Genomic DNA, 25,919 nt, shown 5'->3' with positions numbered 1-25,919 from the left:
CTAGTATACCCAATAAGCAATCTAGTTAAATGTTCCAGTAACAGATATTATCACTGAAATCACAACATACTTTTTTCTAATATCATTTATTATTATTATTTCTAACAATAAAAATATTTATGCATTATTGTTTCAAAATTCCTCAATAAACAATAATATCATTAAGATTAAAATACTATGAAAATAGTGATAACTCAAATTCACATAGGAGCCAGGTAGACAAAGTAAATAAATAAATATGGGTTGCATTTGGTTTGTTTTAAAACAATAGCTTTTAAGTTAACTTAATATAGTCATTTGTAAATATTAAAACACATAGATGTATTCTTTATTTCTACAAAGAAACTTGTAACATTCCCGTTTTCTTTAAGTGGGGTCTTCACTACCTCTTGAGACTTTTATCACTATTTTTGGCTATAGATGTATTATTTCTTAATATACCTATTTTTTTTTCTTAAATATAAGCATCATGACCAGTGAACACTGAATCTCTTTGTTAAGGAATAAGAAGTGTATGTGTAGCTACTGCTAATCAACTCTAGGCAAGTCCTCTTACAGAGAAATATGGCATTATATAGCTGGATTTTCTAATCTTTCAAGAGATGCAAGAAATAAGAATTTCTCAGGGAAATCTACAAAATTTGAAATGTTTGTTGGGCCCCATTTATGACTTATGTACTTTGAAAACATGAGATGGAAGTAAAATCTGCTATAGATTTTCTAGAGAAAATTTTTTTTTTTTTTTTTTTTTTTTGTCTTTTTGAGACAGGGTCTCACTATGCAGTTCAGGCTGGCCTTGAGCTCATTTGTAGCCCAGGCTGGTCTTGAACTCACAACGATTCTCCTGCCTCAGCCTCCTGAGTGCTGGGATTACAGGGGTGCGCCACCACGCCCGGCTTTCTAGAGAAATTTTGAAATCCAGCAAAGCTCATAGAAATATATTGAGCTTTTGGCTTAGTATTCTACATTTGCTAAGGATTGAAATGTAAATGCATTCACGATAAACTGAGAAAAGCAGGGTACAATGCACTATATTTTACTATATAGATTTACATTGCATTAAAAAAGCCTTGAAATATTTTAGTGTTATTTCTAACTGCAAGGACTGTATGTGAATTATTTTCTCCATATTCATTTGAATTCCTTAAATTTTTTACAGTGAACACATTACTAAATGTGCTTGAAAATACAAACGACTTGTCTTTTCTATAAAGAAAAGAAGAAAAACCCACAGAAAATTTTTCAATGTTAAGTGTATGAAATTAAATGAAAGGTTCATCATAATATCACTGCTCAGAGTTCTTTGAGCTAAGATTGAGATACAGCTCCCAGACTGAAAGTGGTAGGGTATAATTCATCCTTTAATGTGTGTTGTTAATTAACAGATGTTCATTTGTAGAACAGTTTTACATATCCAGAAAAATTCGGCAGATACTAAGGGTTTCCCTGTATCTGACACACCTACCCACCTAGTTTCTCCTATTAGAAACGGTCTTAAATTAGTATGGTACATTAAATCTATGGAATTCACCAATATTCATGTATTATTTTTATTACAATCAACAGTCTACTCAGAATTACTTAGTTTTTATCTCAAATTACATTTCTATTCAAGTATCCCATCCAGGATAAAATAATAGCACACTTAACAGTCATACCTACATGGGTTACTCTAGCTTTTACCAATTTCTCAGAATTTCCTTATTTTTGATGTTTGACCATTTTTTGTTTTCATTTATTTTTTTGGTTGGATTCACTCTCTTTATAATTGGATATTTTTCTGACAATTAAACTTAGGTTATCAGTTTTAGAAAGGCAGATAATAGAGATGAAGTATCATTTTCTATATGCCAAATCAAAAGTACTGTATTAGTCCATTTTCTACTGCTATAACAAAATACCCAATGATACATACTCTATAAAGAAGAGAAGTTTACACAGTACACAATTCTGGGAACTGAAACTCCAACCAGCACAATGCCAGTTCTGGAAACGGCCTGTCAGCTAATCACAGCATGGTGGACGGCATCACAGAGGAAACGCACGGGAGCAGGAAAGCTCAATGGAGAAACAAGAAGCAGAGCATGACAGGGTGCAAGCGTGTTTTTCTTTTGCAGCTCACTCAGAGTGTAAGCAACTGAGGCGGGGTGCCTGCAAGAATACACCTACTTCTCCCAAGGGGGCACCTTCAGTGACCTAATCATATCCCGCCAGGCCCTACTTCTTAGAGATCTCACTACTTTTAACATTGTTATGCCAGGAACCAAGCTTCCAACACATGAATTTTTGGAAAACAAGCCATGACCAAACCATGGCTTACACTATTAAGCTAACTTATGGCCGTAGATATTAACCTTGATCACCTGGCTGCAGCAGAATTTATCAGGTTACTCTAATGTAAAGATGTTCTTAGTTGGGCATGGTGGCACCTGCACATAATTCCAGCACTCAGGAGGCTGAGGAAGGAGGACTGCGACAAGTCTGTAGCCCAGCCTGGGCTACACAGTGAGCTCAAGGCCAGCCTGAACTACATAGCGAGACCCTGACTCAAAAAACTAAGAAAAAAAATGTTCTTTTATGTCTCAACTCTGCTTTAATTTGCATTTTAAAATTAAAAATATAAACATGCAATTATTATATGGATAATGTAGAAGCTCAATAATTTTTCTTGTTAATAATATTTTATAACATTTCAAAAAAATATTTAAAAATCTAATGCTCCTTTTTGGTTTACATTCTTGGAATACAGTGATATGGTGGTAAACTACAGTTAATCTGATTAGAAATGATAAGTGGAGTAGGTATCTACAGGTTCCAGTTGGGAATAATCATTATTAATACATAATCTGTTTGTTTTGTCTTGTTTTGTTTTAGGGTTAGGGATTGAACAAAGGGGTTCATGCATGCTAAAAGCATACTGTACCACTGAACCCCTATAACCTGCACAACAATTTTGCCCAGTGATCCACTCAGCTAATTTTGGTTAAAAAGTCTTATAAAAGACATAACAATAGAAATGGTAAAGGGTCATTTAAATCTGCCCATTACTATTTTCAAATTATATAACAAATATTTAGTTCAAAGAACATTTTATGACATTATTATATGTCATTATTGGAGTGTAAGATGATTGAACATTAGCTGATACATATGAAATTGTTTCACAGCTATAATACCTGGAAAGACCTTTAAATTGTTTTACCTTTATTTCTAAGTTTTAATTAAATATATTTATTTCCTCATATTTAAATAATACCTCCTTATACACACTGGCATTTAGTGAAAAGGTACTTGGTTCTTAGCATTTTACCTATAGCATCTTACTTATTTGAGAAATTTATAAATTCCAATCCTGTCAACACATAATATAGTTTATTGCAAAAGAAAAGCACTTAAAAGAGACATGACCTCTCCATTGTTTCCCCTAAAGCAACATTTCACTGAAAATCCAGTATAATTCAGATACAGTGAGTAAAATCTATGTGTATAGGAGCATATAAAATATCTAGTATATATATATATAAGTATCAGATAACTTACATGACTTTATAAATATGTGTACATTCTGTGCATCATATATGCCCTATGTCATACGGTTTTCTTACAAGATACCCACATCGCTATAGAAAACTAATATTCACTTAAAATTGATTTTAAAAATGTGTAAATACATATATTGCCAATTCATAAAACAGACTTTGTTAGCTGAATTATCTATAACCTGAAAAAGGATGACTAAACAACAGTCATATATTCTTGGGAAACAAAGAAGGGAATAACAATAACATCAGATAAACATGATATCATAAATCAAAAGTCTTAATCACAGAAGTTCATAGATTATATTTGTCTACTAACTTAGAAATGCATCTTACTTTCAGAAACACCAACAACTGTGTACAAATTTTCTAATATCAAAGAATACAGTTAGCACTCTTCTAAAAATATATATATCCATATACTTTTAACCTAAATATCCTCAAAGAGAGATTACAAAAAGAAAAACTACTGACTACATGTAGGTAAAATTTTAAGCACTACCATCTTCTCTTATGAATACCCTCCAAATCACACATTGTATAGCAAAATTCAATACTGTAGTTAAATTCAAAGTTCCTTGCATATCTAAACACTTGTATGGTATAGTCATGTTAGTGAACACCAACATAAAAGGGAAATTTTTAATTTCATAACTTTTAACTCTTTCCATACACTATATAAACCAATAAATGGGCTATACTTGGACACTTTATTGCCTACCTTCAAACCCAATAGATAACAACAGCAACTTGGATAGGAAACTTTAGCAATCACAGAGGTAAGTATCCTGTTACATGTAAGTATCAAACAGCAATGATAAAAATTAGTGGTATTTTTATGTCACAGAACAGTGGTTAGAGTGTTAAAGCCAGTACATATAGTGATCATGACTCCAATTCTAAGAGTACATTAATACTGGACATACTCAAAAAACAGGAAAAACTAATGACTTTCCCCTAGACTTCTTGTTACCTTACATAGCAAAATGCAGCATATTCACATTTTCCTAAAACATGTCATGAGCCTTTCATTATGGCAGAATTTGCAACCTAAATGTATAGTGTGCATATTAATACTAACCTAAAATGAATTTCTACATTTAAGGAATTAAATTTCCCCTATGGTTTATCTCTAAATATGTCACATCTGGGTACAATCCATTACATATGATAACACATACTCTTAACTTTTATAAATACTTAAAACTTATATCTGCAGTAAGAAAATCAAAATTTGTGCAGTAATGGTATAAGCTAGGGACTTGCTTGTTATGCATTATCATCTCTATACATTAAAACCTCAATCATACTCAAACAAATTCACTAAAGTGTGGTTTTCAATCTGCTAACTATGCATTCCATAATAGCCTGTAATTATTAAAAACTGACAAGAAAGCTACGCCACCTGTGTTTACGTGAAGCCAGGTAATGAAAAAAACAACAACGCTGTCATCCCCTCTCAATTCCTGATTGCATTATCAAAACTGTAGCAGAGTTTGGCATCTGGGTGTGACCTTGTTAACTGCTAGGGTAATTAAATTTATTCTATTGGGAAAAAGGATGATAAATTATTAGCAAGAAGATTTTGTTCACATTTTATTAAATTGGCCTGTCAAAGGGTTGGCCAAATTATCAAGGGCCTCATTTATTGGAGGCCAGCCATATTGCCACATCTGTTACAATTATTTATAATTTCAGCAGTTGAAAACCAACTGAGTTAGGCATCCGCCATGTAAAGTAATTTACAAATTATCTGATGAGGGAGTGTTTTAGCTTCTCCCTCATTTCTAGCCAGCAGAAAGCCGCGCTGTAATTACAGAACACGATTAGGTTCTTTAGGGAACTTATCTTGCACTCATAGCCATAGTAAGATGCAGCAAGAACATATGGAGGAGCTTGTGCTTCTACTCCCTGAAGCTCGTGACCCGCCTGCCGCTGAGCCCTTGAGTTGAATTTGAATGAGAGTGCCATGGCTAATGTTCTACACATGCACCATTTATGCCACAAAACAAATCGGATCACTGTTAATTATGAAGCAGCTATAATCAGGCCTTCACATCTGTGTAATGTGAAGCGCAGTAGGCTGTATTCCAATAATGTATGACTACCTTTGGGTCGCAAATTGCGAGCCATATTGCCTCAGTAGTAGTTACTGAATTCAAAGTAACTCCTTTGATAAAAACCCATCACATGGATATTTTTATCCAGCTTTATAGGAAAAAAAGCAAATCCACAAGCCTTTCTTTATCAGCGATTGACCAGAGCAGTTAAAGCATATGGCACAAGTTCATTAATGAACAACACAGAGCACTCTAATTTGATGAAAGCACTTGAGCCATGAAAATCAGATTTAGTTAATTCCCCCTTTCCCATTTTGTTCACATTTAGCCTAAACCTAGGGTTCTGCTTAATAAGTTACCAAGACACATAATATATTCTCTACAAATTTATAAGGAATATTTAAAAATATTAAGCTGCACCATTAATAACTTGTAAAAGCAAGGCAGTCATAGGCTTTATATTTTATAAATTTAAGTCCAGCACAAATCTCTTGTTTAAAAAGAGCATAAACTATTTGGTTTTTAGAAAGCAAAGCCTAGCAGCTGTAGTCTCACAAAAAATACTCTTTATTCCATGAGAAATTTTTCCATGAAAAAGCAGCTAAACAAGCAGCACCCAGATGGCAAACCAGCTACAATTTAATTAATCCACTAAAAGCCATTCAGATTTCAGTAAGGGTAATGTAATTTTGAATAATAGTACCAAAAAAAATCACTAAACATTCCCAAGTTTTATTATAGCGGCAAGAGAAGTGCCACTGTAGAGTAGTTAAAGTTGAGTTGCAGTTGCCATTATATATGCTAAATTTCTAGATTTCAGTATGTTGAGCTGTTTTATTCTTGAAATTTAAAGTACTCTTAAAATATCAGAATATCTATTTGCAGCCCTTTTTTGTAGCCTTTTTAAAGTAGAAATAGTTGATGTTCCATGTACGATTGTGGCCCTAAATGATTACCAACAGTTCAAATGTGTAAATATAATATGTAACAAGCTTTACAAAGTTCACATTTAAGATTTACAAAAGGTAAAGATTTCAAGTTTTTCTTTTAAAAATCATGATAAAAGCTAAAAATCATGTCCTAACATTTTTTTGCATGTTGAAATATGAAACCACTAAGAGATCATTTCCCATATATTTATCTGGCCATGTCTACATATATGTACAGCCAAATTAAAAATATAAACCATTAAACATAATTAAACTAAGAGCAAACTATAAAGCAGTTATCACTTAAAATAATGCTACAGAATACATCAAGTCAACTTTTCAAACTGAGCTTACATATATAAATTCAAAACTAGTCAAATGTGAAATAAGAGAGCGATAAGCATAAATTAAAAGTCCACTGTATAGGGTACCTTGTCTATATATTAAAAATATTTTTGATGTATTGAGTAAGATATGTAGAGAAAGTTAAAAATTTATACTCTTCCATATTGAAATGAAAAAAATAATAGAAATGATAATAAAGTAAAAGTCATAAAAAGCAACTGAAAGCAAACCATTAACTCTGGCATATTTCCCAACTACAGTACCAAGGCTTATAAGCACGCTGATCCCTAGCAAAGGCAACTGATTTCCTGTCAAATGAGAAATTAAAAGAGTTCCTAACAAATAATCACTAGCAATACCAGGGCCTCCAGCTGCCAAAAACAAAAACTAACAAACCAAGCTAACAACTAATGCCATTTTTCTCCCTTGCTTTGTTGGAAAATTGTACCAAATCAACACTCACTATTTCCAAAAAGACAGAACTTTTTAGTCTACATGTAACTACATCCTTACTACGACTGCATATTCCCTTCCAGTTGACTTTACTATTTCTGCTTCCTACATATTGGAATCACTGTGACAGAATACTATGAGATAGGCTAAATAGGTATACAGGGGCTAAGAGCATGCTTGTTTAGCATGCTCAAGCAAGCCTTGGGTTCAAACCCCAGCACTGCCCACACTCTATAAGTTAGAAAAGCAGGATGTATAAAAAAGCACTCATTGCTACAGCTAGTTTCACACACCTACAGTTCCAGCTACTTGGGAAGCTGAGGCATGAGGAATGAAACACAGAGACAATTCTGGGCAACTTAGTGAGACCCTGTGTCAAAATAATGTAAGAATCAGAAAAAGGGCTACGGATGTAACTGGTAGAGTGCCTGCCTGCCATGTGTGAAGCCCTGAAAGGAAGGAGGGAGCGAGGGAGAGGGCGGAAGGGAAGGAAGGAAGGATGGAGAGAGGGGACTATCAAGTACTAGAAAAAGCAGTGGGAATAAAAGGATAAAACATTAAATTTCCCTGCCCTCATGAAGATCACAGTAGAGGGAAGGAGGGGAACAGGAAAGGAGAGGAAGACAGAAGGAGAAGGGAGGGAGAGAAAAGGAGGGAGAGAGAGAGGGAGAGGGAGACAGAGACACACAGACAGAGACAGAGACAGAAAGATGGAGAGGAAAACAATAAAGTTTCACACCTATTAATGTACAGAAGAGCTTAACTGAAAGAAAAAATCTTCAGGAAAAGGTTCTCAATAATTATCCTAGAACTGAATCTTAAAATCTAAAAAGTATGAATCAGGTGGACAAACAAGAAATGTAAAAAGTATCTGTAAGGAACATTACACTGAGCTCATTCTCCTAACATATATAAAAGACTACATCTCAGTAAGCAAACAAGATAAAAATACAAACAGAACATTTTCAAAAAACAAAACAGACTACAGGAAACATGAAAGTGAGGAACCTCACACTTCAAATAAGATGAAAAACAAAGAATGAATTTTTTAAAACAAAAGGCTACTATTAAATGATAATAAATGCTTGCAAAGATATGAAAGGTAAGTAATCTCATACACTATATGAAACTCGTTAGAATCTTGCTGGAATATAGTTTAACATAGTATATTCAAAAGCTTTAGGTTGATAGTCTTTGACAAAGGAGTTTTACTTGAAAAAAATTAAAGAATTTACCCAGGGTTCAGAGATGAAAATAAATACACACATATGAAAATGATCATCACATCAGATTCAGAAAAAATAGAAAAAATAAATAAAAAGCAGTTAAAGCACCTCAAAGTTGGGAAATATTTACATTAAAATGGTACATTCCTATGCTAGGATATTACATGGTAAAATGCATTTTAAATATTAGATTATATTATAATGAAATAGGGTAGAAATTCATATACTATATGATTTTAATCATACAGACTTTTTGTGGTGGTGACCTATGACACATGTGCCTCAGCGATTACCATTGAAAGCTCTAAAAGGTTCATCATCATTGATACAGAATAATCATTCTCCATTTAGCGGGTATAGTCTTTTTGCATACAAACAACTATATGAAGGATTTAAGAGTAAAATCACACTGTGGGTCTAAAACCATCCCCCTTTCGGTGATACACTGTCTTCTGGGGTGACAGAAGAGTGGAGCATTGGTGCCAAATACTTGCCTCAATCTACAGAGATCATGAAGTAATGTTAAGCACAGAGCTCTGTATTCTCAAACGCACTGCCCTCTCATCACTATTGTTCTTAAATTCATTAGGAGCAATCCTCCCGCTTTTCTTAGCATGTGTTTCCAGTACATAATGATGACATTTATTGTAGATAGTTGTACATGTACATTACATACCTTAGCTCATTTATCCCTTTTATCCCTATTTATATAACTTACCAAAAGAGGCTGTTGTATCAATTCATATGGAATTATACTCTAATACTGGTTACAAATTATTTTTAAAAAGAAAAGACAAATCAGACAAACAAGAATTTATGTATTTCAAGTCAAAGTAATTAGCAGAGTTCACAAGGAATCAAAAATATACTTAAAGAGTTTACTGCCACCCTTGTATTCATTATTTCACCTTCTACAACCAGACATGGTTTACTCTAATTCTTTATTATAAGTACTCACTTCTTTCATAATTCTCCAACATGTAGTATCTCTGCACTGTTTTGAGTAATTTCATCAGCTTTGTATTTCAATTATCTAATATGCTCTTTAAAAAAGAGCATTCTTGAATTCATTGTATGAGGCATATTCACCGAAATCAGGTAAAGACAGTACCAGAAAGCTATACAAGAAACCAATCTTATGCATACACACAGATTTTTAAGAAATAAAATAACAATACACTTACAGCAGTATAAAAAGACTAGAAATACTCAAGTATAAAAAAAACTTCATTGAATTTACAACCCATTCATGATATTACATGATCAGGTACATTCAGGGTGATATGGCCATAGACCTTTCATATTAGTAACAAACTCATAAACCAGAAAAGGGTATCTATTAATATCCAGGCTTCTAAAAATTAAACTAAATTTCCTTCTTTACATCAAACACAAAAATTAATCCCACACAGATTAAACACTTACATGTAGAAGTCAAAACTATTAATACCTTAGATGAAAATATAGAAGAATATGATTTCAGGATAAAGCAAGATTTCTTAAAATATAGTACACATTAATTTAAGTGAAAATGCTGAGAAGCTTTACTATATTAAAATAACAATTTTTTTCAAAAATCATCACAGAAAAAGGAAACACAAACAATATACTTATAACACTTTTAGCTCATAGCTCACAGTTTAGTTGAGGTGTAAACTCATTTTCTTCTTTTGGAAATGTGCACATCTTTCCCAATCTTCTTTGCAATTATATACTATGTGAACAAATACTTAAATAATGATATGCCAGCAATGATATTTATCATTTCTAGGCCTTATTTACAAGGCCTTCTCTAGACTCTTTTCTACTTCTTTCTGGGTGAAGTAGAGAAGACCCAAGGACAATACTGGGAACCATGTGGAAATATAATAGATCTAAAGATGAATGTAGTCTAAGTCTTCAACTCACTGCTTAGAAATTGAAATACCAAGTAATACCCACAGTGGACTGTCATACAAATAAATTATTGATATATGAGGATTATATATTAGAGAAGCTGACACCTTAAATATGAAACTGAAACAAAAATCCAAAATAAAGAACTTCAATGAGGAGCATCCCAGCTGGCCCAACCAGCTGCCATCAGCCACTTCACATGCCCCACACGCAAGTGGAGGAGAGCAGCCCAGCACACCTACCCTAGTGCACCTACGCCAGCACAACCAAGCACCTTGCACTCCCAGTATGGGAGAAAAGAAAAGCAGCCACACAGCCAACCGCTAACCAGCTCTGCATCTTCATTCTCCTCAGCATATGATGGCAGAGGTGACAGCCACAAGAACAACTTGGTTGAGGATGACACCAACACCCTGGAGGACAGTTTCACTCCAGGACTGAGGTGTTACACTAATGTAGAGACCAGGTGAGAGACAGTTTTAGGAAGCAGGGTTAGAGAGGGTGAGAGCTAGACAGAATTCCCTTGAGATTCTCATAAGAAACTCAAGCTCATGCCAGGGAAGGAGATCACAGAGCCTTGTATTCTGTGGCAGAAGACCAGATTTGGTGGGTGCCTTCAGAGGAGGTGGACAGGAAGGATGTCATGTAGTCCAATGGTCTGCTTCAGCTCTTGCACTGCTGCCTATATCCAGCAGAAGCCAGGGGTCTAATTTACTGCAGGTCAATATCTAGACTAAGTCTCTATACTAAACTCATAGAATTTTTCCTTTAGTTCAAGAATAGTTAAGGATTATCAGAATCCAGTTTATATTTGATGCTATTTTTGTCTCTAACTTTACTACTATGCCCAAGATGACATAGTTATTGTTGTGAATTGGTTTTCTCTAAAAGATAATATCTGGATTGTCTGGGGATCATAGACACTACTGTAATCTACTACCGAAGAATGAGGCACAGGGCAAAACAAGCTGCAACCTCCTCTCCCAAATAAACAGAGGACAAAGAGTCCTGGAACAGAAGGAAGGCCAACAGTCAGCCATGTCCAGAGGATATCTCTGCAGCAAAGCTACCCACAAACCCCACCACACACACACACACACACAATGAATGGAAAGACAAGGCAACAAAATTCCTCCAAAAACTCCCAACTCCTTGAAGATGATCCAGAAGAAATAAAGGGGAAGAAATCATAAGCCACACAGCAAAAATGTCTGAAAAGGTATGAGTAGAGGTAACAAAACAGTCAGGGTTTAATAGAGAAATAGATATAACACAAGATATACAAACGTATCAAAAATTACCATTTTTGCTTACAAGGATCAGCCACAGAGTTGGATGAGGAAGCCTGCAGAGGGTGTCTGCACGCTGGAGATTGCAGAGTCCAGTCCAAGGTCTGGAGCTCACTGCAGAGTCTGTGCGAGTTGGTATCAGGAGGAGGCAGATGGGTCTGCACTAGAGTGCTGGAGAATCTATGACGAATTCTGAAGTCTACAGCAGAAGAATAAAGAGTCCCAGGCAGAAGACGAACAGTCTGCACCACAAGCCAGGAGACGACCACCAAGCTGAGTGTGAAGGCTGGAGCTCCTCCGAAGAACCAGCAATCAGTCCTTCCTCATTTCCCTTTTACTGTATGCAACCTACCTGCCCTGAGGGTAGGGTGGTCCTCTACACCCATACCATCTCCAGGCCCTCCTCTTGCATAGACTCAGGATGAATACAAAGTAAGGACATTGGCCACCTACCTGCTCAGTCACATAGTTAAGCTTCTAAACTTCTCAGGTTGACACAATGAACATCCTAGAGCAGGAAGGACATGTCCTTTTCACACCTGGATGTAAAACTGCTGAGCTGACAAAATGTATAGTCCATAACATAAGAATAATTGAAATTAGTGAAACATCAGAAGATATCAGGAAGGGCATAAAAATTCTGTTAATAAAAGTTCCAGCAGAGGGGCTGGGGATTTAGTTCAGCAGCACAGCGCCTGCCTGGCAAGCGTGAGGTCGTGAGTTCAGTTGCCGGTACCGGAAAAAAAACAAAAACAAAAACAAACAAAAAAAAAGTTCCAGCAGAAAACATTCTGGATGTGGAAAAAGAATTTAACATACAAATAAGTGAGGCATATAGAATGCTGACAACCATGATCAGAAAAAAAATGACTTCATACCACATCTTAATTAAAATACAGAAATTCTACAAAAGAACACAATCTTAAAAGCTGTTAGAGAGAAGCAATTAATTAACTATAAAGCAATCAACTATTATAGCAGAATTCTCAACACAAACATTAAAGGCAAAGAGAACTTGGAATGAAGTGTTTCAGTTCTTAAAAGAAGACAATATATCTTGAAAATTACCTCTGAAATCAGATAAATAACTTATTTCCACGGCAAAAAATTCATGAAAATCCAAGAAAATTCGGGAAGACAAAATCATCACTCCAAAAAAATTCTCATTGATATTCCATAGACAATGAAGTTAAGAATTCCAAAAGGTACAATTGAATGAATGTACCAGGTAAGGGCAGCAATTAAATAGATGGGAAAGAAAGTAAAAGAACAACAGGAAAATAATATAATGATAGGAATAAGACAATACCTATCATTATAGCTACCACTGTGAACAGTCTCAATTTGCCATTCAAAAGACACAAATTAGAAGGCTGGATAGAAAAACAAAATCCAACTGTATACTGTAGACAAGTAACACATTTAACACAAAAACACAGAAAACAATAAAGGACAGAAAACAATAATCCATGCAGTGGGAACCCAAAAGTAAGCAAGAATAGCAGTCCTATATTTAAACTATTTTTATTAGCCAAAGCTACTCAAAAGAGGAAAAGAAGTACATTGCAGATTGATAAGCAGAACTATTCAACAGGATGAGTAAACAATTATAAAAATGTAAGCACCAAACTACAATGCATCCAACTTCGTAAGATAAACACTAAATGGACATAAAAAGTCAGATAAACATCAATACAGTTAGAGCGGGGAACTCAGTAACCCACTACCACCTAAAGACAGATCAACTAAACAAAAAATCAACAAAGAAACATCAGCATTGAACCAAACCTTTGAACAAACAGACATAATATATACAGTGTTCCACTCCACAACAACAGAATACGCATTCTCTTCAGCAGCACACGGTACTTTCTCCAAAACACACACATACTGGCTAGTAAAGCCTACTTAAATAAATGCAAAATAACTGAAATTTTACCATATGTATTATCTGATCACAGGGCAATGAAATTAGAAATCAATGGCAACAGAAACTAGGAAAATGTATGAAAATTTAAAAACACACTCTTGAATAATCAGTGGGTCACAGAAGAAATCAAGGATATAAAACGTTTACTTGAATTAAATGATAATGTCAGTAGAACACCAGAACTCATGGGATACAATGAAAACAGTCTTATGAGGAAAGTTTAAAGGTGTGAATGCCCACATCAGAAAAACAGACTGGGGCAAAGACCCCAATGATGCACCTGAAAGCCCTAGAAAAATAATAGCAATCTGAATCCAGAGCTTTTACAAGGAAGCAAATTTTAAACATCTGAAATCATTGGAATGAAGACAAAAAAAAAAACCCACAGGGAAGATCTAACACTAGTATTCCTCAAATTTTTTAATGAAATCCAGAGGCAATGAGTGCTCCCAAAGTCATTCTTAGATGTTAACACAACCCTGATCCAAAAACCAGAGAAAGATCCAAGCAAAAAACAGTAGTACAAGTCAATCTCTCTAATCTACATAGATACAGAAATCCTTAACAAGGTACTGGCAACAAGAATGCAATAAATCATCAAAAGATCATAAATCATGGCCAAATAGGCTTCAACCCAGGGATGCAAAGACGGTTCAACACATGCAAATCAATAAATGTTATTTATCACATAAACAGAAGCAAGGACAAAAATCACATGATCATCTCAACAGGTACAGAAAGCCTTTGAAAAAATCCAACATCCATTCATGATAAAAAAAAAGAACAAAAAACTTCAAAGACAGCCAGGTGAAGTGGTGTGGGCCTATCATCTCAGAACTTGGGAGACTGAGGCAGGGGTATTGAGTTCAATGCCAATCTGACAGCCTGAACTACACAGTGATACTCTGCACCCATTCCCCAAAAAACCTGAAGAAAATAGGTATAAAAAGTCTATATCTCAATCTGATAAAAGACAATCATGACCAACCTACTGCCAACAACACATTAAATGGAGAACTAGCTTTCACTTCAAAATCAAGAACAAACCAATGTCCACTGTCACCACTTTAGTTCAACATAGTTTTGAAACATTAACCAGAGCAGTCAGGCAAGAGAATGAAATAAAATGGGATATACATAGGAAAGGATGAAGTCTAAGTATCATTATTTGCAGATGACAAGGTTCTCTACTTATAAGACACAAAAAATTCCACCAAAAGCCTCCTAGAATTAATCACCATGTTCAACACTGAGTATGAAATTAGGAAAACAACACTATTCACAACAACATCAAGAAAAGTTCATCCAAACAAGGTAGTCAACTATCTCTACAATGAAAAGTACATCAATCTGAAAAAAGAAATTGAGGACATTAGAAAATGGAAAGATATAACCTATTCTTGAACAGGCAGCAACAATATAATGAAAATGGCTATATTGCCAAAACTAATATATGGACTTAATTCAATCCCAATTAAAATACCAACAGCATTTCTAACACAGAGAAAACAATCCTAAAATTCATATAGAACCAGAAAAGACCCAAATAGAAAATCTATTCTAGGGAACAAAAGCAAAACAAATTAATCCCAGACTTGATCCCAGATTTAAAGTTTTACACCAAAGCTAGAACCCCCCAAATTAAAGGTTCAATCAAAAATAGGCAACTGAAATAAACAGACACTTGTTAAAAGCAGTACAAATGGCTGGTAAGTTACTCCAAAAAGCATGGCTATCATCGAGAAGTCAAATAATACCAAATGCTGGTGAAGAAGTGGAGAAAAGGAACCCTTTTACGTTGTTCGTGGTAAAGTAAACCAGTACAAGCAATATAGAAATCAGTGTGGAGATCTCTCAATAAACTAAAAATGAAAATTCCATTTGACCTATTTCCCTTCCTAGTATCTTCCCAAGAGTTAAAGTCATCATATTACAGGAATGCATGAATATTCATGTTTATAGCAACAAAATTTATAATAGCTATTTCTTGGAAAGGGTGTAAATGTCCATCCAAAGGTGAATAAAGAAAATGTGGAATTTATTCACAATGGAATACTACTCTACCATAAAGAAATATAAACTTGAGCCATTCATAGGCAAATGGATGCAACTTTAGAATATAATGTTAAGTGAAATGAATCAGATAATGTAGGAAGTAACCCAAGCTTAGTGACCATATATATATATATATAGTATATATATGTTATATATATTATATATAATACATATGCACACAGAAAGAGATAGAAAAAATAGAAGATAGAAGTAGGAAGATCTTTTTCAAGTGGATGGGGGAATGAGAAATGGGTAAAGGGGAGGTAAAAGGATAAAAAAAAGAATTGAAGAGTAAAATTGAGAATGAAAATAGAGCTTTTGCAAATGAGCCAGGTGACCAAGAGCTGGAGGGAGCAGAGAGGAAGGGGAGGGGCAGAGATGGAAAAAACCCAGAAGAATAATTTAGATGTATTGCATACATGTACCAAACGCCAAAGATAAATGTAGTCATTATATACTGCGAACATATGCATACATCTTTAATATTTCAATGGAAAGAAAAACATTTCAATAGAAAAATGGATATAAGACACAGGTATTTCATAGAACAAGTATAAAATGCCCAAGCATTTTAGAAGTCAAAGAAATACAACATAAAACCATAATGAGATATCATTTTATCCCTTTTAAGACTGTACCAGGATTTGGGGATAGAGTTCAGTGGTAGAATGCGTGATTATTTGCAAGGCTGAGGGCTTGGGTTATAACCCTCAGTGCCAAAAGAAGAAAGGATAAAAGAAGGGCAGGAGGGAAGTAGGGCAGGCAGGAGGGAGGGAAGATGGATGGATGGATGGATGGATGGATGGATGGATGGAAGGAAGGAAAGAATGGAAGAAAAGGAAAGGAAAGGAGGGAGGGAAGGAGGAAGTGAGGAATGGAAGGAGGGAGACAGGCATGGTGGCCAATGCCTATAATCCCAGTACTTGGGAGGCTGCAGCAGGAAGATCTTTGCAAGTTCAAGGACAGCCTGGGCTATATACTAAGTCCAGGCTAGCCTGAACTACATAGTGGACCCTCGTTCAAAAAGCTAAGTGGGGGAAGAAGAAAGATAAAGAAGGAATAAGACAAAGGAAAGGGAAAAGAGAGAGGGAAGAGAAAAGATAGAAAAGATATGGGGAAAAAAAGATGCACATGATAATCTACAATTTAGATTAAATTTAATTTAGAGAAAGCCACCTTACAAACAATTTGGCATTTTCTTATAAGCCTGGGCATTTGCACACTTACAACAGGGATTTCATCGATAGTTACAAATCCTAAAGTCTAATACATGTATATCAAGGGACATGTAGTTGAAGTTCATGCCAGCTCAGTGTAAAAAGTACTACTACTAAAACAGCAACAAAAAAAAAAAACACAAAAAAGTGTGTTTGTTTTCAAATTGAATAGCTGAATGGTCGTGGTCCATTCAGACTGCTCTAACAAAGCACCATAAATTGGGTGTCTTATAAACAGGAAAAAATTTTACCTCACAATTCAGCAGACTGGGCAATTCAAAATGACAGCACTATCGGATTTAGCATGTGGGAGGGGCATGCCTTCTGGTTCAGAGATGGTACCTTCTTGTAATGTCACGTGGGAGGGGGGGAGGGTCTCCCTCAGGCTCTGTTGAAAGGGCACTAATCTATAAAAGAAGAGCTGTTATCCCATCAAAAACTGCCCAAATTTCTCAGCTCTACATACCCTCGCATTAGGCAATAGACTTCAACATATGAATATGGGTACTGGGACTGTCTTAGCTACTTTCCTTGTTGCTGAGACAAAATACTTGACAGCCAGCATTAAAGAAGGAAAGGTTTACTTGGCTCACACTTTAAAGAGGCTTCAGTTCATAGCTGCCTGCTCCAAGGGAGGGTGGGATGGCCCAGGGGCATCGCAGAGGAGACAGTTCATGGCGGCAGACAGAAGGCAGCAAAGCAATGAAGTAGCAAGTAGCAACCTGCAAGTGACAAGCAACAACTCTCTTCCTATCCCTTATATCTTATCCAGGTTACCCACCCTTAGGGTGGATAGCATTCCCAACCAGGATGGAGCAGCCTTAATCCCAGCACTGAATTATGCATCAATCCCAGCACCACACCTTTGATCCCAGTAGCACACACTCTAGATCCAGCCACCTACAAAAGGCCTTACCTATGGCCACAAGAGGCTTTGGGAGAACATCTAGACACAATGCACAACAGGAACAAAGGAACACACCCACACTATAGCATAAACTGCTTATTTATTCATACAATAGATTGTTGCACAGAAGGGAAAAGAATTACAGCAACTTACTATCTTTCAAAATAAGGCTGAATAGAAAATCATAAGAAATTTAGTCACACAGTAAAATACCTATAGATGGTGATATTGTTAAACCTTAAGTAAAGGCAACACTGAACAATGTACTGTTAAAGAAAACATAATTTTAATAGGCAGAAATTAGCAAAGAAACAATCCAATAGAGTAATTATCTGCACAGAAATGAAGTGAAATAGGGTAAGGAGGAGAACACAGGTAGCATCAAGAGCACTGGTGATAGCTGCCAGTGGATACACAGACATTACACTTATTCTTTTGTAGATTTAAAATATTTTATACTAAAAATTTTAAAATGACAATGAGAACATGAAAGAAAACAACACAAATTCTACAACGTGGGAAAGAAGGGAACAGAGAGTATTTGTGTACAGCACAACCCTGATCTTGTAATCCTTACTTAGCCACACAGACTGTACCTCATTCACAGGTAAATGTAGTAGGTTTAAGGCTTGGGTTTCTCTCTAGTCCTCTCCTGGAAAACATTCCTCCAGGGAAATAAACTGAATACTTCTCCATGAAAAAAAATAAGCAATCACTTTGAGATGAGCATAGGTAGTCATTCAAAATTCAGCTAGTTAAGAGCAGGGTGCTAAGAAATCAAAGGTTACATCTTTAGTCCCATATGAACCAATTAGCTCTGTGCTTTTCTATGGCAAACTGTCAGTTCACCAGTAATTCAGATTATAAGATCAGAAAAAACAAAGGGAAAATCATCACCAGCACAAGAAAAATAGAACTCAAATTTACTAACACAAGCTATGTCTTCTCTATACACTAAGACCCAACATTTCTCTTACGACCACAAAGAATTGCCTCATGTACTATTACTATACACATTTTAGAAATGACAAAACTGAGTTGCCTTAGAGAAACAAAGTACCTTGCCCAAGTTTACATGGATGTGATTAAGTTTGTAATACAAATTCATGCACCCTGACTACAAAATTTCTTTTTAATCCATTATTCTATAAATGTACTTCCCCCAAATCTTGTATCCAAAGTCTCACTATGCACATTTGTGAAAGAAAATTTATTATGGATCAAAAAATAGAAGACTAAAACTTTCCCACCACTTCCTCTCAACCACATATTCCATTTACCACTTAGTCTCTTTATAATAACTTTTTGTTGACTCACAGCAATTGCACATCATCGTGGGGCATAGTATGAAACTTTAATACATGTACACAATATATAATGATGAGATCAGGGTAACTAGCTGTTGTAATTTCAGCCTGGAATGCCCCCCAAGGGTCATGTGATGATGACTTGATCCCCAGCTGGCAGCACTACTGGGAGCGATGGAAGCTTTAGGAATTGTGTCCTAGGGGGAGGAAGTAGGTCACTGGGTGCTTGCCATTTTGTTTCTGGCTGCTTTTCTTTCTTTTGCTTCTTGGCTACCGTGAGGGGAACAGGTCCCTCCAGCACAGACTACCACTTCCATGCCCTGCCTTGAAACACAAGCCATGAAGCCATCTTCTATGAACTGAAACCTCCGATACCATAAATCTAAATAAACCCTCCCTCCTTTAAGCTGGTCTTCTCAGGTATTTTGACAAGCAACAGAATGCTGGTTAACACACTCACACGTATCACCTCAGACACTTATCATTTCTTTGTGCTGAAAATATTTAAAATTATCTCTACTAGCTCTTTTTAAATGTTCAATTTACTGTTGTAAACCAGTTTTTCACAAAACACTGTAAGTTATTCTTATAAAACACTGTAAGTTATTCCACAAAACACTATGCCACAAACACTACCACAAAACCCAGTTATAGCACAAAATACTATAACACAAAACACTAAGTTACTACTGAACACTATGTTATTCTGCTCTCCAAGTACATCCCTATACTTTTTAGTCATCCTCTTCCTTCCCGTCCCCAACTCTTCTCCAGACTGTTCATCACTAGTCTGTTCTCTACCTCTTTGAGATCAATATTTGAGCTTCCACATTAAAATGAGAACATGTAGTATTAATCTTTCTTTATCTGGCTAATATTCCACTGTGTATTTATACCATACTTTATCTATTCACTCATTATTGGATGCTTGAGTTGATTGTATATTTTAACAATATACAATAAATGCACAGCTATCTCTCCAACACACTGATTTCTTTTCTTTCAGATGTATGTCTAAGGTAAAAATGTTGAATCATATGGTAGTGGTAATCCTGGTATTTTTAAGACTCTCCATACCACTTACCATAATGGTTGTACTAGTTTATATTCCTAGGAACACTGTAAGAGTTCTATCTCCATATTCTTTCTAGTATTTTTATTTGTTGGTTGTTTTTGATTTTATGATAGTCATTCTAAGGTAAGATGATACCTATTTGCAATTCACTGGTGATCAGGGAGTTAAGCATTTTTTTTCACTTACTTCCTGGTTATTTACATATCCTTTTTTGAGAAATGTCTATTCAGACCATTCATGCATTTTTAAATATTATTGTTTTATGTTGGTCAATTTTTTGAGTTCCTAATACACTGTGGAAATTACTTCTTTCTCAAATGAATAATTTGCAAATATTTTCTCCAATTCTGCAAGCTGTCTACTCACTTTGTTTTGTCCATTGCTCTACAGTAATTTTTAATAGGATATACTTCCATTTGTCAATTTTTAGTTTTGTTGCCTATGAATTTGGGGTCATATAAAAAATGTTTGCCAAGACCAAAGTCCCAAAACCTTTCTCTTATGTTTTCTTGTAGTAGTTTCAGGTCTTACACCTAAATCTTTGATCCAACATGAGTTGAGTTTTGAATATAGAGAGATAGCAGTAGTTTCTTTCCTTTGCCCAGAGACAGTTTTCCTAGCACCATTTCTTTCTACAATGTAGGTTTTGTTGCCTTTATCAAAATAAGTTGACTATGAACTCATAGATCCATTTATGAGTTGTCTCATCTTTTTCACCACCTATGTGTCTGTTTTATGCCAAAATAATGCTATTTTGGTTTATCCAGCTTTTGTAGTATGTTTTTGAGTCAGATATTATAATGCTTGGTATCTCCCACCCTATCCACCACTTTTTTAGGCAATGATTCAAACCAGAGCCTGGCACATCTAGGCAAAGTCTCTACAACTGAGCTACACCCCAAACCCAGCTTTGTTCTTTTTATTAAGGATCTTTAGGCTATTTGGGGATTTTGTAACTCCATACAAATTTCAGGAGTGTTTTTACTATTCCTATGAAGAATGTCTTTAGAATTCTGGTAGGAAATGCACGGAATCCATAGGATTTTCTGAGTACTATGGACATTGAAACAATATTAATTATTCCAATATATGAACACAGGGTGTCTTGATATGTTTTGTTGCCTCTAATTTTTATCTAATTTTTATAAAAACTGATATCAGTTTTTATATGTTTGATATCAGTTTTTGTTGCCTCTAATTTTTATATCAGTTTTATATCAGTAATTTTCATAATGAAGATAATCCACTTTCTTGATTAGATTTATTCTTAGTTGTAATACTCTTTCTATAGCTTCAGTGAATGGATTGTATTCAAGATTTCTCAGCAAATTTTATTATTGGATTACTAAAAGCCTACTCATTTCTTTTTTTAAAAAATTTTATTAATACATGTGAGTAGTACATAATGTTTACATTCCTTCTGGGAAGTTGGTATATGTATATAACACATTTTTTCCTAACCTTTTGAGACAGGGTTTCACTATGCAGTTCCGGCTGGCCTTGAACTGACTTGTAGTCAAGGTTAGACTCAAACCTGCAGCAATCCTTTTGCCTCAGCCTCCCAAGCGCTGGGATTATAGGCATGTGCCACAACACTCAGCCCATAACACATTTTAATTCTGTTTTTCTTCCCTTTTCTATTCCTCTCTCCCCCAATCCATCCATCCTTTTGTCCTCTTGCTTTATACATGCTTGCAGTACATAATGTTTACATATATTGTAGATTTTGTATCCTCCAACACTGGTAAATTATTTTATCAGTTCTAACAGTTTTCTTGGTGAATTATTTACATTCTTCTCTCTCTAAAAATTACGTGGTTTACAAATCAGTACAATTTGACCCCCTTTTCTATTTGGATACACTTTCTTTCCCTTACCTCATTGTTCCGGACTAGACTTGCAGTACTGCACTATACTGAACACGAATGGTAAAAGTGAACATCTTTGTCTTGTTATTATCTTGTAAGGAAACTGTATCTCATTTTCCTCATTTCATATGATGGTAGCTATAGGTTTGTTATATACAGCCTGCTAAGACTGATACATTGTGTGCACTGGAGCCAGGAAGCGACATTCAAAGTAAGAATCAGAAGTCCGCTGAAAATTACCACAGCCACCCTCAGCAACAATGAAGCCCCAAGTCCTGCAATGATGAGGAAAGCTGAGCTCCCATTAGGAAGCCAACATGACCAGCTTCTCCAGGAGACTGGCAGTGCATCATCCTCCCCTCTGGAGCCAGGAAACAATGCTCAAAGTGAGGACCAGAGCTCCCCCAAAGTGAACTGTAGTCATTCTTAGCAGCAAGGAGGTCCCAAGCTCCTCTGAAAACCAGCATGATGAACAACTCCCTACAGCTTCTCAACAGCTTCCAACAGGCTTGCAACAGCTTCTACCAGCTCCCAACAACCTCTCTTCTCTTCCGGTTCTGCCTCTTATGCTGCTGGCAACAATCCTCAGGTGGGCCTCCCACACCCAGCACCACGCTGACTCAGTTCTGCTGGGTGTTATAAGTTGACCACCAGTTGCCAATCCACCACAGATGCTTTTTTACATCTATGAAGATGACAATATGTTTTCTAATACTTCATTCTTCTGATAATCTGTACTACTACATTTACTGATTTGCTGCTCCTGAACCATCACTGCAATCCTGGGATAAATCTCATGTGATCGTGGTGCATGATCTTTAAAAAATATGTGGCTGGATTTAATTTGCGAGTATATTTGTTGAGAATTTTTACATTCGTGTTTATTAAGTATATTGGTCTGGAGTCTCCTCTTTTGTTCTTGCTGTGTCTTTGGTGTTGCTATCATGGTAATGCTAACACTGTACACTGAGTATTAAAATGTTCCCTCAATTTTAATGCTTTAGAATAGTTTGAGAATATTGGCATTAATTCTTTAGTGTTTTGGTAATATTCAGTGAACTTACCCAGTCCTGTACTTTTTTGAGTTGAATACTGTTTATACTAATTTGATTTTTTTTTATTTTAAAGAGAAAAGGAAACAAAATAACAATGAAGACAAAAACAAAACAACACAAAAATAATAAAAACAATACGGAATTTCAAAACAAGGTGATAGGAAGTTAACAATGGTTGTTATATTACATATTATTATTCTCAATTAAGTTGTTCAGATTACTAGATATAAGAATGCAAGATTGATCAAACATTTAAAGAGAATAAAAATAATTTTAAAAAATTAGAAATAATACAGAGTTTCACTGATCAAAGTAGTAGGGATTCAACAAGAGTTGTTATATTGCACATTGTTCTCTTCCAATTAGTTGGTCACATTACCAGATATAATCATGCAAAGTTGGTCAGAAAAAGAAAAATTTAAGCATTAACTATTCCTTTCAATAAACCAAAAGACACCAAGAGTACAATTCTCCCAGCTATCCTTGAATATCCATATATATTATCCCCTCCTCCTTTCTTTCTCTTCTCCTTTCAACAAATCCCAGTTGTTCTTTCCCTTTGAGCAACTTCTTTCCTTTGCACAATATCTATGGTATTATTCCAGTTTTACTTCCTTTTTCAGGTTCTTATACTAGGAAGACAATAAGATGTTGACAAATGTAGGGCTTATTTATTTCGCTTATAAGTATGGTATATAGTTGCATCCTTTTTCCTATAAAAACCTCAAGATTATCTGTTTTATAGTTGAGTAATACTCCATTGTATAAAAACACCACATTTTTTAATCCATTCCTTATTCGCAGATGACATGATACTCTACATAGAAGACCCCAAAAACGCCACTAAAAGACTCCTAGAATTAATATACAAATTCAGTAGTGTAGCTGGATACAAGGTCTACCCTCAAAAATGAATAGCATTCCTGTACACAACAAACACACTGAAAGAGAAATCAGGAAAACCATGCCTTTCGTGACAGCATCCAAAAAATGAAATATATAGGAATCAACCTAAAAAGAAAGTAAAAGATCTATCTATACAGTGACAATTACAGTACTCTGAAAAAAGAAATTGAAGAGGATTTCAGAAAATGGAAAGATATTCCTTGCTCATGGATAGGAAGAACCAACATTGTGAAAATGGTCATACTCCCAAAATTGTTACACAGATTCAATGAAATCTTGATTAAAATACCATTAGTATACCTCACAGAGCTAGAGAAAACAGTTCTAAAGTTCATCTGGAACCAGAAGAGACCTAGAATAGCAAAAGCAATCCTAGGCAACAAAGGCAAAGCAGGAGGCATCACAATCCCTGACTTGAAATTATACTACAAAGCTGCTGTGATAAAATCAGCATGATACTGGCAAAAAAGCAGACCACAGGTTCAGTGGAACAGATTAGAAGATGCAGATACAACTACAAACACACTCAGCCACCTTATCTTTGATAAGGGCCAAACATGTTCACTGGAAGAACGATAGCCTCTTTAATAAATTGTGATTTTTTTAAAAAACTGGCTTTTAACACGCCAAAGACTAAAACTAGACCCATGTCTACCACTAGGCACTGACTAGATTTCATTACTTTTTATTGCTCTGCTCAGGTTTTCTGTGCCTTCATGCTTCAATTTTCATAGGTTATATATGTCTAGATATTTATCTATTTCTTACAGGTTTTCTAAACTCTTGGCATACTATTTCTTCATTATAGTTCCTAATGATTCTTTGTTTTTCTATAGTATTGACTGAACTATCTCCATTTTCATCTCTAATTCAGTTTATTTGGGTCTTCACTCTTTCTCTTCATTTGTCTAGCTAAAGATTTGTCAATTTTATCTTTTCAAGCAACCAGCTTTGTTTCACTGACCATTTCACCTCTTCATGATGCTTTTAAAATCTTTTTATTGCTGTGCTGATCTTTGTTCATTCTTTTTTCCTTTATTTTAAAATTTTTTTTAAAACTGACAAAACAACAGAGAAGACAAAATCAAAACAACACAAAAACATCAAAAATGATACATGACCTCAAGAAAAAATGATAGAAATTCACAATGGTTGCTATATTACATGACATTATCTTCAGCGAAGTTGCTCAGTCCATTAGACATAAGAATGTAAGATTGATCAAACAAGCAAAGATAGTAAATAAATAAATAAATACATTAAATTTTTTTTAAAAACATGCAAATGATGCAGAGCTTCACCATACAAAATGGTAGGTGTTCAACAATGGTTCTCATACTGCTTATTGTTTTCACATCAGTCATTCTAATTACCAAACTCAAGCGCGTAAAATTGGTCAAGAAAAAAGAAAATTTTAAGCATTGACTGTTCCTCTCAATAAACCACACACATCAGCAATACACCTATTCCAGCTATCCTTATATATACATATAAACTTTGTTTTTCATTTAAAAAACAACATAATAAAAATGACAAAAATTCAAAACATGGTGATAGGATATTAACAATGGTTGTTACACGACACAGTGTCATCTTCAAAATGGTTGCACATATAACCAGATATAGGCATGCAAGATTGATCAAACAATTACACATTAAGAGCTCCTTTCAATAAACCAACAGATATTAGTAGTACAATTATCCCAGCTATCCTCTGTGTGTGTGTGTATGTGTGTGTGTGTGTGTGTGTATACACACACACAGTTTTTTCCCTCTTCCTTTTTTCCATTTCCTCTCCCCTTCTTCATCCCAGTTGCTCCTTCCTATTTGAGAAGTTTCTTTTCCCTTTCACAATACCTACT

At 35.2% G+C, this 25,919-nt stretch overlaps 1 protein-coding gene across 11 annotated transcripts in view; it reads right to left on the bottom strand.

Annotated features, from left to right (window-relative positions):
* Cntln (centlein, centrosomal protein) overlaps positions 1–25,919 on the bottom strand; it is a gene marked incomplete at its 5' end in the record, with an annotated part of 307,086 nt that overhangs the window by 162,514 nt on the left and 118,653 nt on the right.

The sequence above is a fragment of the Chinchilla lanigera genome, unplaced genomic scaffold (assembly GCF_000276665.1).
Source record: "Chinchilla lanigera isolate Chin_1 unplaced genomic scaffold, ChiLan1.0 scaffold00033, whole genome shotgun sequence".
Lineage (NCBI taxonomy): Eukaryota > Metazoa > Chordata > Mammalia > Rodentia > Chinchillidae > Chinchilla > Chinchilla lanigera.
The sequence above is the reverse complement of the archived record's forward strand: the minus strand, read 5'-3'. Positions and strand labels throughout refer to the sequence as shown.